The sequence below is a fragment of the Ptychodera flava genome, chromosome 5, assembly GCF_041260155.1.
Source record: "Ptychodera flava strain L36383 chromosome 5, AS_Pfla_20210202, whole genome shotgun sequence".
NCBI classification, from domain to species: Eukaryota; Metazoa; Hemichordata; class Enteropneusta; family Ptychoderidae; genus Ptychodera; species Ptychodera flava.
Window position 1 is genome coordinate 11936247 of NC_091932.1, and position 13280 is coordinate 11949526.

General features: G+C 39.3%; 1 non-coding gene and 2 pseudogenes across 1 annotated transcript; all 3 read right to left on the reverse strand.

The window, feature by feature from the left end:
- Positions 1 to 8006: 8006 nt before the first annotated feature.
- Positions 8007 to 8203, reverse strand: LOC139134173 (U2 spliceosomal RNA). Its single transcript, XR_011552748.1, has one exon. It is a non-coding gene; the product is annotated as a U2 spliceosomal RNA (small nuclear RNA).
- Positions 8204 to 9894: 1691 nt separating this feature from the next.
- LOC139134170 (U2 spliceosomal RNA) lies at positions 9895 to 10098 on the reverse strand (annotated as a pseudogene).
- Positions 10099 to 11535: 1437 nt separating this feature from the next.
- Positions 11536 to 11739, reverse strand: LOC139134171 (U2 spliceosomal RNA; annotated as a pseudogene).
- Between the last annotated feature and the right edge of the window lie 1541 nt (positions 11740 to 13280).

A 13280-nucleotide genomic window follows, 5' to 3' on the forward strand; every position in this document is an offset into this window, starting at 1 on the left:
TTCCTCCTGGATGGGTGCGGTTTAAAAATGATGTCACGCGCGGAAATCATTTTGTCAAAGAGACTCAGCAACACTCAAATTAGCCATCACAAATATTGTGAATTTCCTCGTCCTTGTACGGTTTCTAGTACCAACGTACTTTACAGCTAGGTTCTGTCAGACAGTGGAGGTAGCGCACAGACTCGTGGTCTGATTTAAATGGTTTTCGTGTTGTTTATTTGTCCGTTAGCGGACAGTTAGCAAAATAAAGAGACAAGCTGATATCTGCAAACTATGACGTCATATGGCTTCAGCCTGGTTGCAGAAAATCTAGTGATACCTGTACATACACGACTCTTACAGATTTATCTTAGAAGTCGAGAAAAGGTCTTATAACGCCTGCGGCGGAAAGCGGAAGATCGGAAATGGCTGTAGCGACTCAACAATCATAATTATCAAGAGCGACAGAGACAAAAGACAAAAGAGAAGAACGGTACGTTTATCCATAGACAGTGGAGGGGTTCCCCCCTCCACTGTCTATGCTTTATCAAGACTAGGGACAGAGTGAAAGAGAAGACGTTAGAATTCAGTGGTTCAGAATAAAGACCCGTTCTCTCCTTCTTTGTCCAAGATGCGAGCCTGGCGGAAGTGTCCGGAAGACGGAGTACAAAACGCGAGGCAAGCAGAGACACGCCCCGTTGAACGACAACACCGCCGTCGGAAGTTTTTGCGTCATTTGTGGTCCGATTTTTCCATTGTTGTCGCTTTTATGCCCTATTTTCGTCACAACATGTTAGTTAGAAATTAGTTCTTTAACTTCAGACGAGTAACTTGTCTAAGCTGCAGCTTCATAGTATAACTGCTAGGCCTCTTAATTCGGCGTTTACTGTTTTTGTTTAAAACGCCATATCATATAATAGACTAATACCCTGCAAAAAGTTTCCGCAAATCACGTTGGTAAACACTGCGGGTCAGTTTTAATTAAAACTCATTGTTCTGGTATGTAAATTACCATTGACTATTTCTCATGCTACGGGTCAAAGGTTAGTTGCTTATTGCAAAGTGAGTTGTAATAATTCTTTTTACAGTCTCGTGTGCGATGTAAAATCTGGAAAAAGAAGAGAAATCGAGCTCCTCAGCACATTTCCCATATTTGCCAATTCGTCTCTGGAATCTGTATTGAGTGATATCATGCTCAGTGTTTTTGTTCTCCATTGTTACCATACTGCAAATTTTAAATCAAAAACCCGTAACGTAAACGACAGACTGCCTTTAAAATAGATTTTCAGAGATCGATAATTTTGTATAAAAAGGTTTTATTTGGTTTTACCAGACATCTTCGTCAGTGAGTCATGTCTTCTTGGCTGACACCGACGTTGTTCTGTCCAGTGAATATATAGTTTCGATTTCGCTTCTATCTCCATAGTCGGTACAGAGAGATCACAGTGTTCATTGCTGCACCACGCACTAACAAAAATAATCGTGATCGAATTTCAAAAGACCAATGTGGCAAAAACCCGTTATATAGAAAATGACGCAGAATATCTTCTCCAATTTAAGTAGGATTATTCTTGCTGCCATCATAGAGTCGGACAGTAACTAGTCCACTAGGCTACTGTATCGAGACCCTAACATCAATAATTGCTGTGTTCACGGAATTGACAGTAGTTGGCTCGTGGAACCATGGAGCTCCTTTTTTAGCTCCATGGTGGAACAAAGAAGCTCAAGGGAAACTTAAAGAATCGTCACGCCAAAACACAGACGTACCAAAGCATTTTTCGTGAATTGTCTCGCACCTTCAACTTTTCTCGAAAAAAATTGGTCAGGAAGGGTTACTCTAACCAAAAGGAGACCGAAAAGCCAGAGGGGAAAGAAAACTTATGTCAAGACACGTTTGTGGAGAGACCATAGTTACGACCAACAGTGGTTTCTTTGTAATGCATGCCGAATCGGCAATGTTTCAGATTATTCCTTTATAAAAATAGAAAGAAAACCCAGAACTTGATATAAGAGCAAATGACAATACGGTCTGGACTTCTGGCACGAATCTGAGTCAAGGCGAAGTGTCTAACATGAAAATAGAAATGAGTTAGTGGGTCAGTTTCCAGTTGCAGAGAAAGCGTAAGTTTCATATCATGTTATTTGTGAAGCAAACCGGTGCACGGCTAACAATATTCGCTAGAAGTCCGGCCCGGGTGGAGATGTTATCGCTTATGGAAATGGATAGCGACTTGGGGCATATCCTGGACTCCCTTGTCCAGATTTGTGGGGTTTTTTTCCTCGTATATAGGGAGAGCATTTGCGTTTTATCGATCGGGCCTGGTCAGCAGGCGCTCGCGCTGGTGCACAAAGGGGTAAGGACGTATTGTGATGCCGGCCTTTGTGAGAGACCGGTCGTTCTTGTCTTAACGATTAGATCTTTTGGAGCTGAGTATAATTACCATTTGCTGCCTTTGTCCCTTCTTAACATGCAAAAGCCCAAGCCCCTACAAGATGGGGGTTAGGGTTTCCTTTGTTTCAGAGTTGACAATGTGTTTAGACGCGTCGCCCCATCTGTCCCTTTAAATATGGCGGCTACCCCCACACGCTGTCTTCAGGTCGCCTGCGTCGTGGCTGGAACGGCCGATTCGAAATCTGATCCTTTGAATCGAGAAACGCCGTTTTTATAACGACGGGTAAAGAGAAAACAAAGCAACATGGAATATTACGATCGATCTAGCAACGTTGAATTTAGGAGAGTTTGTAAGTCCAATTAACCGAGACTCCCATCAGAACAAAGCAGATATTGGCTGTAAATGGCATTTTTCCCAAATCATACGGCAGTTTGTAAAATCTAGTTAGGGTCAGTGCTGAAGTGGGTCATTACACTTAACGACCTTATATCAAAGTATATGTATAGCGTATCGAACAAACGCGCCGTTTTGATTGGTCCATTTTCCATGTCATATTTCACTGTTACACTTGTACTGCGTGCTTTAACGACAATTATTCTATTGTGCAAGGAGACAAAGGGATTGCAAAGTTGTGTTTTGCGATTAAATTTTTTTCCGTTCATTGCTTAGACGTCGTTCGACAAGTCAGTCTAATAATTGTAAAATCGCACAAGGAATTAGAGCTAGGAAAGTTTTCTCTGGAAAGTTCCTTAGAAAATCAAAACCCGTTAAGATTTTTAAAAATCGACAGTGTTAATGCCAGTGCAAGACGACACACCCGAGGACGGCCGGCACACAATAGTTCTATTGTTACAAAGAACAACTTTAATGCCTGTCTCTTTATTATAAAAATATATTGTTGATTCGGATCAAATTATAGAATGATGGTGATGAAATGTGTTATGTATTTCTATAGGTACAATAGATATTACATTTGATAATATTTTCGTCAGTTCTCGACGACAAGATAATTTTCTTAATATCTCCTCCCTTTCTTAGAGTATACTGAAATACAAAGCACGAGTCTTGCAAACTGAATGCGTTGAGTACATAAGGACATTACTTTCATACATACCGTGCTGAAAATTGAAGACAAGACATTTGAGAGCTGTACAACAAGAAAATGTGTTTTAAAAACAGAACAAAAATGATAATTTGGCCTGCACCTTAATGGTTTTTAATGTAGAATGCATCCGAGAACTTTTTTTCGGACCCAATATTTTGCAATACACAATGATCGGTCTGCTGCTGTGAACCCATTTTAAAGCTTGTAGGGTATATGGAATTTTTTACAACCTCGCTTTCGAAAATTTGTGAGTTTCCCAAGAGAGTTAACACAGAAAATGGCGGCTATTTGGAAATGTACATGTGTGGATAAATTTAAGGTTGTTGATTCTCCAATCGCAAACACCGCACATTTTCACTATTTCCATTTATCGATTCTGAAATTTAATGTTTGAAAGTTCCTAAAACGTTTAGTACTTTCTCTTTCTTAGTTTTGTATCACCTAAAATAAAATTAACCCTTTGAGTGCCGTATTTTTTCCCACCAAGATTTCAGTGCAACATTTTACCAATTTTTATGAATTTTTCTGTAATTTTTCTGATAATTTTGGACCAAATGGACACAACATTTCATTGGCCACAGCTTTTTATCAAAATTTCGGCAAAAATATGACAAAAATTGACTTCGGTATATTTTATAAGAGTGACAAAAATTGACTTTGGCGCTCAAAGGGTTAAAGAGAAACGGATTTGCTTTTTATCCCCTCGCGCTTCAATCAAGTCTAGCTGCGCTGCAACTTTTTAGTTTCACGTTCGTTCGAGAAAAGTCTTATGGGTAAAAACGACGACAGCACTGTATGCATGATGGCACAAACTATTGGATGTGTAGGATCAAGTGTACGCACTTTGCAATTATGAACAGTGACTTTACCTTCGTCATATTGCTGCGACAAGCGAATATTCCTGTTTTTGTTATTTTCATATCTACCTCTATAATTGGATCTTGTGCGTTAACAAACACGGACAATACCCCGCGTCTAGGCCTTATATTTGCAAATGGATCTAGGGTCAGAAAAAAAAATCACGTTTTGCCTAACTTTATAGTTTAATGAACCATATAATATGATAGCACCATATAATATGATAGCACCATCATGGATCTACCCACTTCGATTTCGCTATATAGGGGCCGCTCGCGACCGGGTGCAGGGGGCAGCCGTTCATTGTGAGGCGCAACTTTAGAAACAAGCAACAAATTTAATGACTTCACTTAAATTCGTCACGAATCCACCGTACGATATATACCTATACACCATTATCTCAGGACATTTAAAGACATGAAATATTGAGACAGTCACTGACTTCTGCCAAGAATAAACTTTAACTGTTATAAGTTTATTTTCAGCGGAACAGAGTATACGTGTATATATATATATATATATATATATATATATATATATATATATATATATATATATATATATATATATCTGGTGTTTTATTTGTTCATTCGTTTGTTAGTTTATGAATATTTTTAGCATTGAATATTCTTCACTTTTCAATAACTTGGGCAACTCATTAACATGTTCCTCAGATTCGCCGCTTCTATTTTAGCCGATTTTTGATATTTGTTTTGAAATTGCGGCAAATGTATACGTCCGTATTGTAAATTTTATGGCATTTTTATTGTGGTGCATATTTTTTTCACTTTTTGGTTTTATTCTTAGAGCATGTGGAGCTGCTCAGATTTTTTTCTCTCAACACTGCCTGTGTATGTTATGCTTCTGATATTGCCGACAGTTTGTAAAATCTAGACTCCAAGTCATCAGTAACAATGTAACTTTTGGAAGATTCTGCTGATTGGTAAAGAATTAAAAGAAAATGAATCACTCATCGCCTCTGTAGCTTTGCCAAAAATCCGAGGAAGAATAATTTTGTCTCAAGCCTAAAGGAAGATTACGCATTAAAACTGATTTCACGAAACAATAAATTATGAAGTTCATCATTTGCTAAATTACAGCTTACCTTGAATAATTTGAAAACTCATGAAAATATTGCTTTTCACTATCTCATTTTCACGGAAATCCATCATTAACAAGTTCTGTAGACAGTAGGAGTGGTACAATGGCCGGGAATATCAAGTTCAGATTAAGTTTCGGCCACCACAATGTTCGTTATTTTGTCACTGTAGCACCTGTCGCACATGATTAGGTTTGTTGCTAAATATCGCATCCCATGCGCGATACTCGTCGCTGCCGCGAATCAGACAAATCTTATCATTTAACTGCCTGTATTAATCGATGATATCTTTCAGTCAGAGACCCCGATGTGTGAGTTTGCACTGTCAAAAATTTCTGACAAAAATATTCATTTTTGTATATTAGGTCTAACGGAGAAATGCCGTCAGTAGGAATACTATTACAATAAGAACGGCACAGCGTTCATCTCACCAAAAGTGATATAGCTTCTTAGTAATAATGAACCACCGATAACGTGAATGGTTATATGAGCAATATTTCATACATTATAATGTATACATATAGAGGTAAGAATTTGTCAAAGCAACTGAATATCATTTCTGACATATACACAGAAATGTATGTCCTCGCTAACATATATGTTCTATCTGTTAACAGGCAGCTATTACACTGACCGAAAACGGAGACTATCCGCGAATCTGAGCCCGGTCCGGAGACCCGTAAAGTTGAAGTAAACCTGGCCAACTTGCCTCTTTTTATACTGGGCAAGCAACAGCTTATTAAGACGAATCCTTGAGTAATACAGCCTATATGTCGTTTTCATACGGACAACACAGTCATAAATGAAACATTAATGTGTCAGCTTTCATTTTTGGAACAAGAGCCCGGAGTTATCACTTCATGCACAGAGCCGAAATTTCAATTTTCTTAAGTTCCAGAGAGCTCAAGTTGTGTATCATAATTTGGCATCTTTCACAGAGACTAGCCGACGAATACACTAGAAAATTTTGATAAACAGTTGAAGATAGACTTGGTTCAAGTCTGTGATTTGTTAATGTTTGAGTGGAGTGAACGCAATAATATATATTTTGCTTTCATGTGAAACGCGCGCGAGAGTGGAGTGGACGCGATGAGTCGGATGAACGCTATACAGGGGAGTTTCACCCGGTGAATCCGGCAGAAACTAACTCACTATACTGCGCAGACTCAAAGGTAATGCATTCAATCGCTGTGAAAACCTGGCCTGCGCTACCAAATTCCGAATAGGTTTGTACGAAATAGGGGAGACACAAGAGAAACTATTATAAATGATTTTATTTTTTTTTAAATTCACCGACTTGAACCAAGTCTAAGTTGAAGAGTGTATGTCTTCCCAAGTAAAATAACGGCGATGAACGCCTCAGACTCTGGCTTGATTCAACCAGTGTGACTCAGAGGAACGTAAAGTGCGGAGGACAGGAGTATACATACGCTGTACAGTATGGCGGCCGCGGCCGAATATTAAAGGTATACAGCTGTCACCTGTTCCAACTTTGTCATAGTTACCATGGAAAGAGAAAATCTAACCAATCGCAGATTTTACTCGGGTGGCCGCTTTTTAAAAACAGCGCCCTCACATGGATATTTTGAATACCAAGGAACGCCCCTTTGACAATATAAGGGCATATTTAGATTACAGGTGACTGTATACCTTTAATATGCATGCTTCTTCGACGGCAGGTATTACTGCGCATGCGCACGTCTGTTAAGTGAGAACGTGTCGGTAACGTTGCTCATAAACCCTGCATTTACCCATAGACAGTAGCGACGTTTCTCTACTGTCCATGATTTACACACTGAATAAAAATACGTTATATTCCAATACGTGAATTAAAATGAGATTTTATTTCACACATTGCCGACACACCTCTACACGTTTTTCATAAACTATGACAATACAAAACGAAGAAGTGACAACTTGTTTTTAGTGGGGTAACTTCGCAAATTTTATTCTGTTAAAAAGTGTTTTTCTTTGAAAAAAAAACACACCCAGCTTTGCACGTTCAAATCTAACCCAAAGATCACTAATATTTCGTCAAAAACGTCTCCATAACAAGTCTCTGCTGTTACAACACTTTTAATACGGCGATGTCTATGCTTACAAGAAATTCCAAAAATGACTTCTGCAGTAGCTCTGATCATAGAAACACCCGTACCGTCCATGAATGTACAGGTCGAAGAAGGCAACTATGTGGACTGACTGTCTCGCTTCTTCATTGCAAGTCAATTTGAAAGGCAAAAATTGTACATGCTGAATATTAATCTATGACAAAAACAGCGTGCAACAACAAAGTTGATCAACTCACTTAAACAAAAGTATTTCATGAGAGATTTCACGACTTGTCATTCTGGGGAAAATACTGACAATATGCTAATTGAAATGTACCAAACCTGAAGCTTATGTCATAATTTGTGGTATGTAATAAACGAAAAGTTCGACGCACCGAAGTACGACCGTTATTTTTAAATACCATCATGTGTAAATATGGCAAGAATATTATCCTCTCTCGTGTGCGTTACACACGTTGTCGGATAGACACTCACATTGTACCAGAATTCTATTCTTTGATTGCAATGTTTGGGCCAATATCCCAGAAGTAGTGCAAAACTGGGCTGACCCGTTCCAGTCTGCGTAGAAGCAAGCTTCTACAGTGAGACCGAAATATGGCAAAAATTCACTAGAAACGTGTTGCCATGGCAATACCGGCAGTTACGCTGACCGAGAACAGATACTACGTCACGATCTGAGCCTGAAGGCCCGTGAAGCATAACTGAAGGAAGAACTTGTCCCTATTTATACCAGACGAACACCGACATGGTCAGCGGTTACGACGACGTGGTAACGACATATCAGTGAGTCACAGAGATTACATTATCCTCAAAGGTACACGACAGGTGAAAAGGAAATTCATGGTGTCAGCATTATTTTTTGAAATTGAGAGCTCGAGATTTCGTTGAGGGGGTGTCACTTCATGCATGAATCCCCAATATTTAAATCATTTCAATCTTACAGATTTACAGTGAACTAATTTTAGCATTTATAGCTTTGCCATCATGAATTAGACGGAGTTGAAAATACTGTACGGGGCTCATCTATACTTCCATTTGTAATGGCCTATTGTCATCAGACTTGCATATGTAAACAATGCCGTGAATTCACTTTGATAAAAACGAATACTTAATATTGTGCTCTGAGCATGAGCTTATGCAAAGTGCTCATTTCCGTATTTTGCAGAGGCACGAGTTAGGTGACGTCAAATCATTTGCGGATGCGCATGCGCACAAACTAATTGGGAAATCAACGCTCCAGTGACGTCGCTCGTAAGCCTATTTGCTGTCACCACAAACAAAGAATACACAGTATCCTTTCTTTTTGTATGGAAGGATGTTTTATTCCTACGCTATCTAAGCAATACACATTTATAACAAATATATTCTAATGTATACAATAAAGCAAACATACGAAGAACTCACTGCATCTCAACCTTTGAAAAAAGACCACCTCGGCAAATGAGGGATGCACGGATACGCTACTGTTCCAAAACAAAGCCTCCTTTGCACGTTTTTACCCTTTAGTGACTTGTTGTATGGGGATTTACTTTCTACTATTTTGTCTCGATAAGAAATTCAAACGGTGACATTCCAAAATCGCTGAGAACATTCAGTCACGTCCATGGACGTGTCAGGCAACCTGATTCCTTCAAGTTGTCTGACTTCTCGTGGCACGATAATTTCAAAGAAAACAGTCCGATTATTCTATCTGTCACAAATAGGCCTATACGAAAAAATTAACTAAATAAGAGAATAATGCTTACTTTTTGAAAAATTTTATGACTCGCCATTAATGAAAATATTGAAATCATTGTCAATATATGAAGTGTATGACTGATTACACTATCTATTTGTTCGGAATATATAACGATTAAGAGTAATAAAATCTATAAATAAGACGAATAAAGTAAAAAAAATAAGTAAATGAATATAGATACTTATATAAAGATGACAGGAGTTTGTTTCATTTCCGAAACGCCACATTATGGGGACAAATACTGAATGTATGGGTGACCATGCATATATTCAACCCCGGTTTTAGACACGATACACGAAATCAACGAGTAAATCATGAATTAATGGTCATAACCATTAATTGATTTTGCCATGATTTCATGTATCGTGTCTAAATGTCGCATATGCATGGTCACCTATACATTCAGTATCTTTCAACATGTCAAGCAATATAAGTAGTATCTCGCATCAAACAAAAGTCATAAAAATGGCCGACTTTGTCTCTTTAAGGTTACAAATATTGGCAAATACCAAGATTTCATTAGACTGATAGGAAATCGAGTTCAATTGAAAATATGGCGACACCTTTGAGGTAAGGGACACCTTAGAGGCAGACGCAGGTTACTATAGACAGGTTGGTATTCACATCGTGCCAGAATTCTATTCTTTAATTACAATGTTTGGGCCAATATCCCAGAAGTAGTGCAATACTGGGCTGACCCGTTCCAGTCTGCGTAGAAGCAAGCTTCTACAATGAGACCGGAATGTGGCAAAAATTCAGGTAACAGAAACGTGTTGCCGTGGCAACTCCGGCAGCTGTTACGCTGACCGAGAACAGATACTACATCATGATCTAAGCCCAAAGGCCCGTGAAGCATAACTGAAGGGGACGAACTTGTCGCTATTTATACTAGACGAACACCGGCATGGTCAGCGGGTCCAACAACGTAGTAAAGACGTCGTGTCAGTGAGTCACAGGACACGGCAGAATATACAATGAAGGTATAGTGTCAGCATTATTTGCAGCAATTGGAGCTCGAGGTTTCGTGGAGGGGGTGTGATTTCATGTACGGAACTCAAACATTTAATTATTGAAATTCTATAATTTCATTTTGAACTGAAGTTAGCATATAGTTTGGCCATTTACTATAAATAATCTTCAAGTTCGAATATCGGAGTTGAAATACCTTTCAGTGGGCTATCCTCGGCGCATCATAAAAATAATGTTCTCCACTGATAATAATGCATTGTCATCGACTTTCATATGTTAACAATGTCGTGAAGTCACTTTGACAAAAATGAATACTTTATGTTACGCTTCAAGCATTGTAGGATCTGGAATACACAATGAGGTATTTCTGAAGATAATGACTTCGTAAAGGTTACTTACTGATGCGCATGCGTCAGAGATTATTGAAAAATAAAGCTGCAGATGTGACGTCCTTGGTACGTCCGGCTATTCATCCTAGCAACGAAACAATTACTTTACTGATTTAATAAAAAAAGAAACAACAATAAAAATTCGGTCTTCCACCTTACGTTGAAGGATATTTGATCCCAAGCTACAAAAGCACCTCCAACCATGTGACATATTTATCCAAATACGAAAAACAAACGAAGAGAGTAATAATAAGTTATTTATGTTTTGTTCTGTGGGGAATCTTTATCTTAAAATAACGTGAAAAATTATTGCCTTGCAAACTCAAATTTCGGCCCTAGGGATACGAACATGCCTTCATCGTTTCTACAAATCCTCCCTTGTTTGTGTTTACTATTATATTATATGAAGTACGGAGATCTCTTTCCTTCTGCAAGTGTCCTCTAACAATTTGAAAATAGTCAGTCCCGTCCATGCTCCAACTAAGAGTAATTGCCATTCCGTTTCCTCAGTGATTTATTTCGTGAAAGGAAGCGGTGTTATCATAAAGAATCAGTCCGAAAAGGAAAAGAAATTTCCAAAAGAAAAAGGAAAAAAAGGAAAAGGAAAACTTCAAAGGTATTAGTGGTTACTTTATAAAAGATTACATAACTTTCCTAAGTTGACGAAAATACAAAAAAGTAAATATATGAAGTTTACTGATTGTGACGATGGAATTTTTAACAGAATGATGAAATAAATAAATACTCAAATGCATTATAAAGAAAGAAAGAAAGAAGGATAGAAAGAAAAACAGCTGCAAAAGTCGGTTTTTGAAAACGCCATGTTCTGGCTGCTACAGATATATTACCTAACCCCACACTTGTTATACGTGCTGTGGGATAGGCGACACAGAGTTGATATTCACAATGCGCCGGAATATTCTATTCTTGAATTGAAATGTTTGGGCCAACATCCCAGAAGTAGTGCAATACTGGACTGACCCGTTCCAGTCTGCGTAGAAGCAAGCTTCTACAGTGAGACCGGAATGTGGCAAAAATTCAGGTAACAGAAACGTGTTGCCGTGGCAACACCGGCAGCTGTTACGCTGACCGAGAACAGATACTACATCATGATCTGAGCCCGAAGGCCCGTGAAGCATAACTAACACTGGCGATCTTTACCGTATTTATACCCGCTGAGTACCAGTTTCTCCGACGGTTTTAGTGACGTTGTTCACACGCATGAGTGAGTCAGCAGAATTTCAAGCTGAGCTTGCACTTCACATACGGGAACTAAGAGGCTGTGCGTGACGTCATCACATCAGTTGGTCCGTCAAAGCGACATCTTCAAAATGTCTCAACACATGTAAAATACAGTGTATCATAACAAACTTTTAAAGCGTGTTACGTAAATTCAAATTTTGGGATTTTTTTGGCAAATGTTCACAAAATCACTGCGCATGTTGCATGAATTCAAATTTCTCCAAACGTTGGCACCAGACACCTCAAGGCACTTCAAATAAACAAATTAATGTCTCGAAAGCATCAATCTTATCTTCTATGTCGTCGGTTTTGCATGTGTTATTCCGGACATTCAAGACGCTCCTACCAAGTTATCTGACTCATACCTATCGCAGGGTGCAGTATTTTCCCCATATAATTTTATCATAGTGGCCTTCGACATCGAAATTATAAAGCATGTACAACAATAGCATGATATAAGGGACCGTTCAGTTTTTACGGCTGGGGGGGGGCCGGCAAAATCTTGTCGCCGGTGTTCAAAAAAATGATGACCCCCCCCCTGAATTTTTCGAGAAAAAATGATGACCCCCCCTTTGTCAGACGAAAAAATTTGATGACCCCCCCCCCCCCCCCCCCGCTGAAAAATAACCAAAACCCATATGTCAAATTTACCCGCACGGTTTGGATTTGAACTCCGGTACGCGGCGCACTTTATTCGTGTAGCAGAGATGAAAGTGCACAAACTTCTCAGCCACATCCATGCAAACGTCTGTTAATCAGGACAACTGTAAGGCAATTTTGAACTTCATTTCCATGGACAACTTATGTCCATGGACATTGTACAAAGTAAACTTTATTTGAGTGGTTTACCAAAGGCAGCCCTCCGGTTAAGAGGGTCATGGGCCACTATGTAAAGTCAACTTTATTCTAGTGGGCAACCAAAGGTGGCCCGCTGGTAAAAAGAGGGTCGATCATGGCCATTGCACGAAGTAAACTTTACTGACCATGCATGGCCGCTGAAGGCGTCCGGCGTTAAGATGGTCATGCGGTATTACAATAAAGTCAATTTATTGTAGGCAGGGCCGCCGCAGGCGGCCAGCCGGTAACGAGGGTCGATCATGGCCATTGCATGAAGTAAACCTTCTTGGAGTGGGCCACCAAAGGCGTCTGCCCGTTAAGAGGGTCATGGGTAATACATAAAGTATATATTTATTGTAGTGGGCCGCCGAAGGCGGCCCGCCGGTAAAGAGGGTCGATCATGGCCATGGCATAAAGTGAACTTTATTGTAGGTATTATGTTTTTGAAAATGTGGTGACCCCCCCTTTCCTACCAGTGAAAAAGTGATGACCCCCCCTTCGTGGATTCCAAAATTATGATGACCCCCCCCTGGATTTTGCCGGCCCCCCCAGCCGTAAAAACTGAACGGTCCCTAAAGTTACATATCTTGACTTCTTATAAT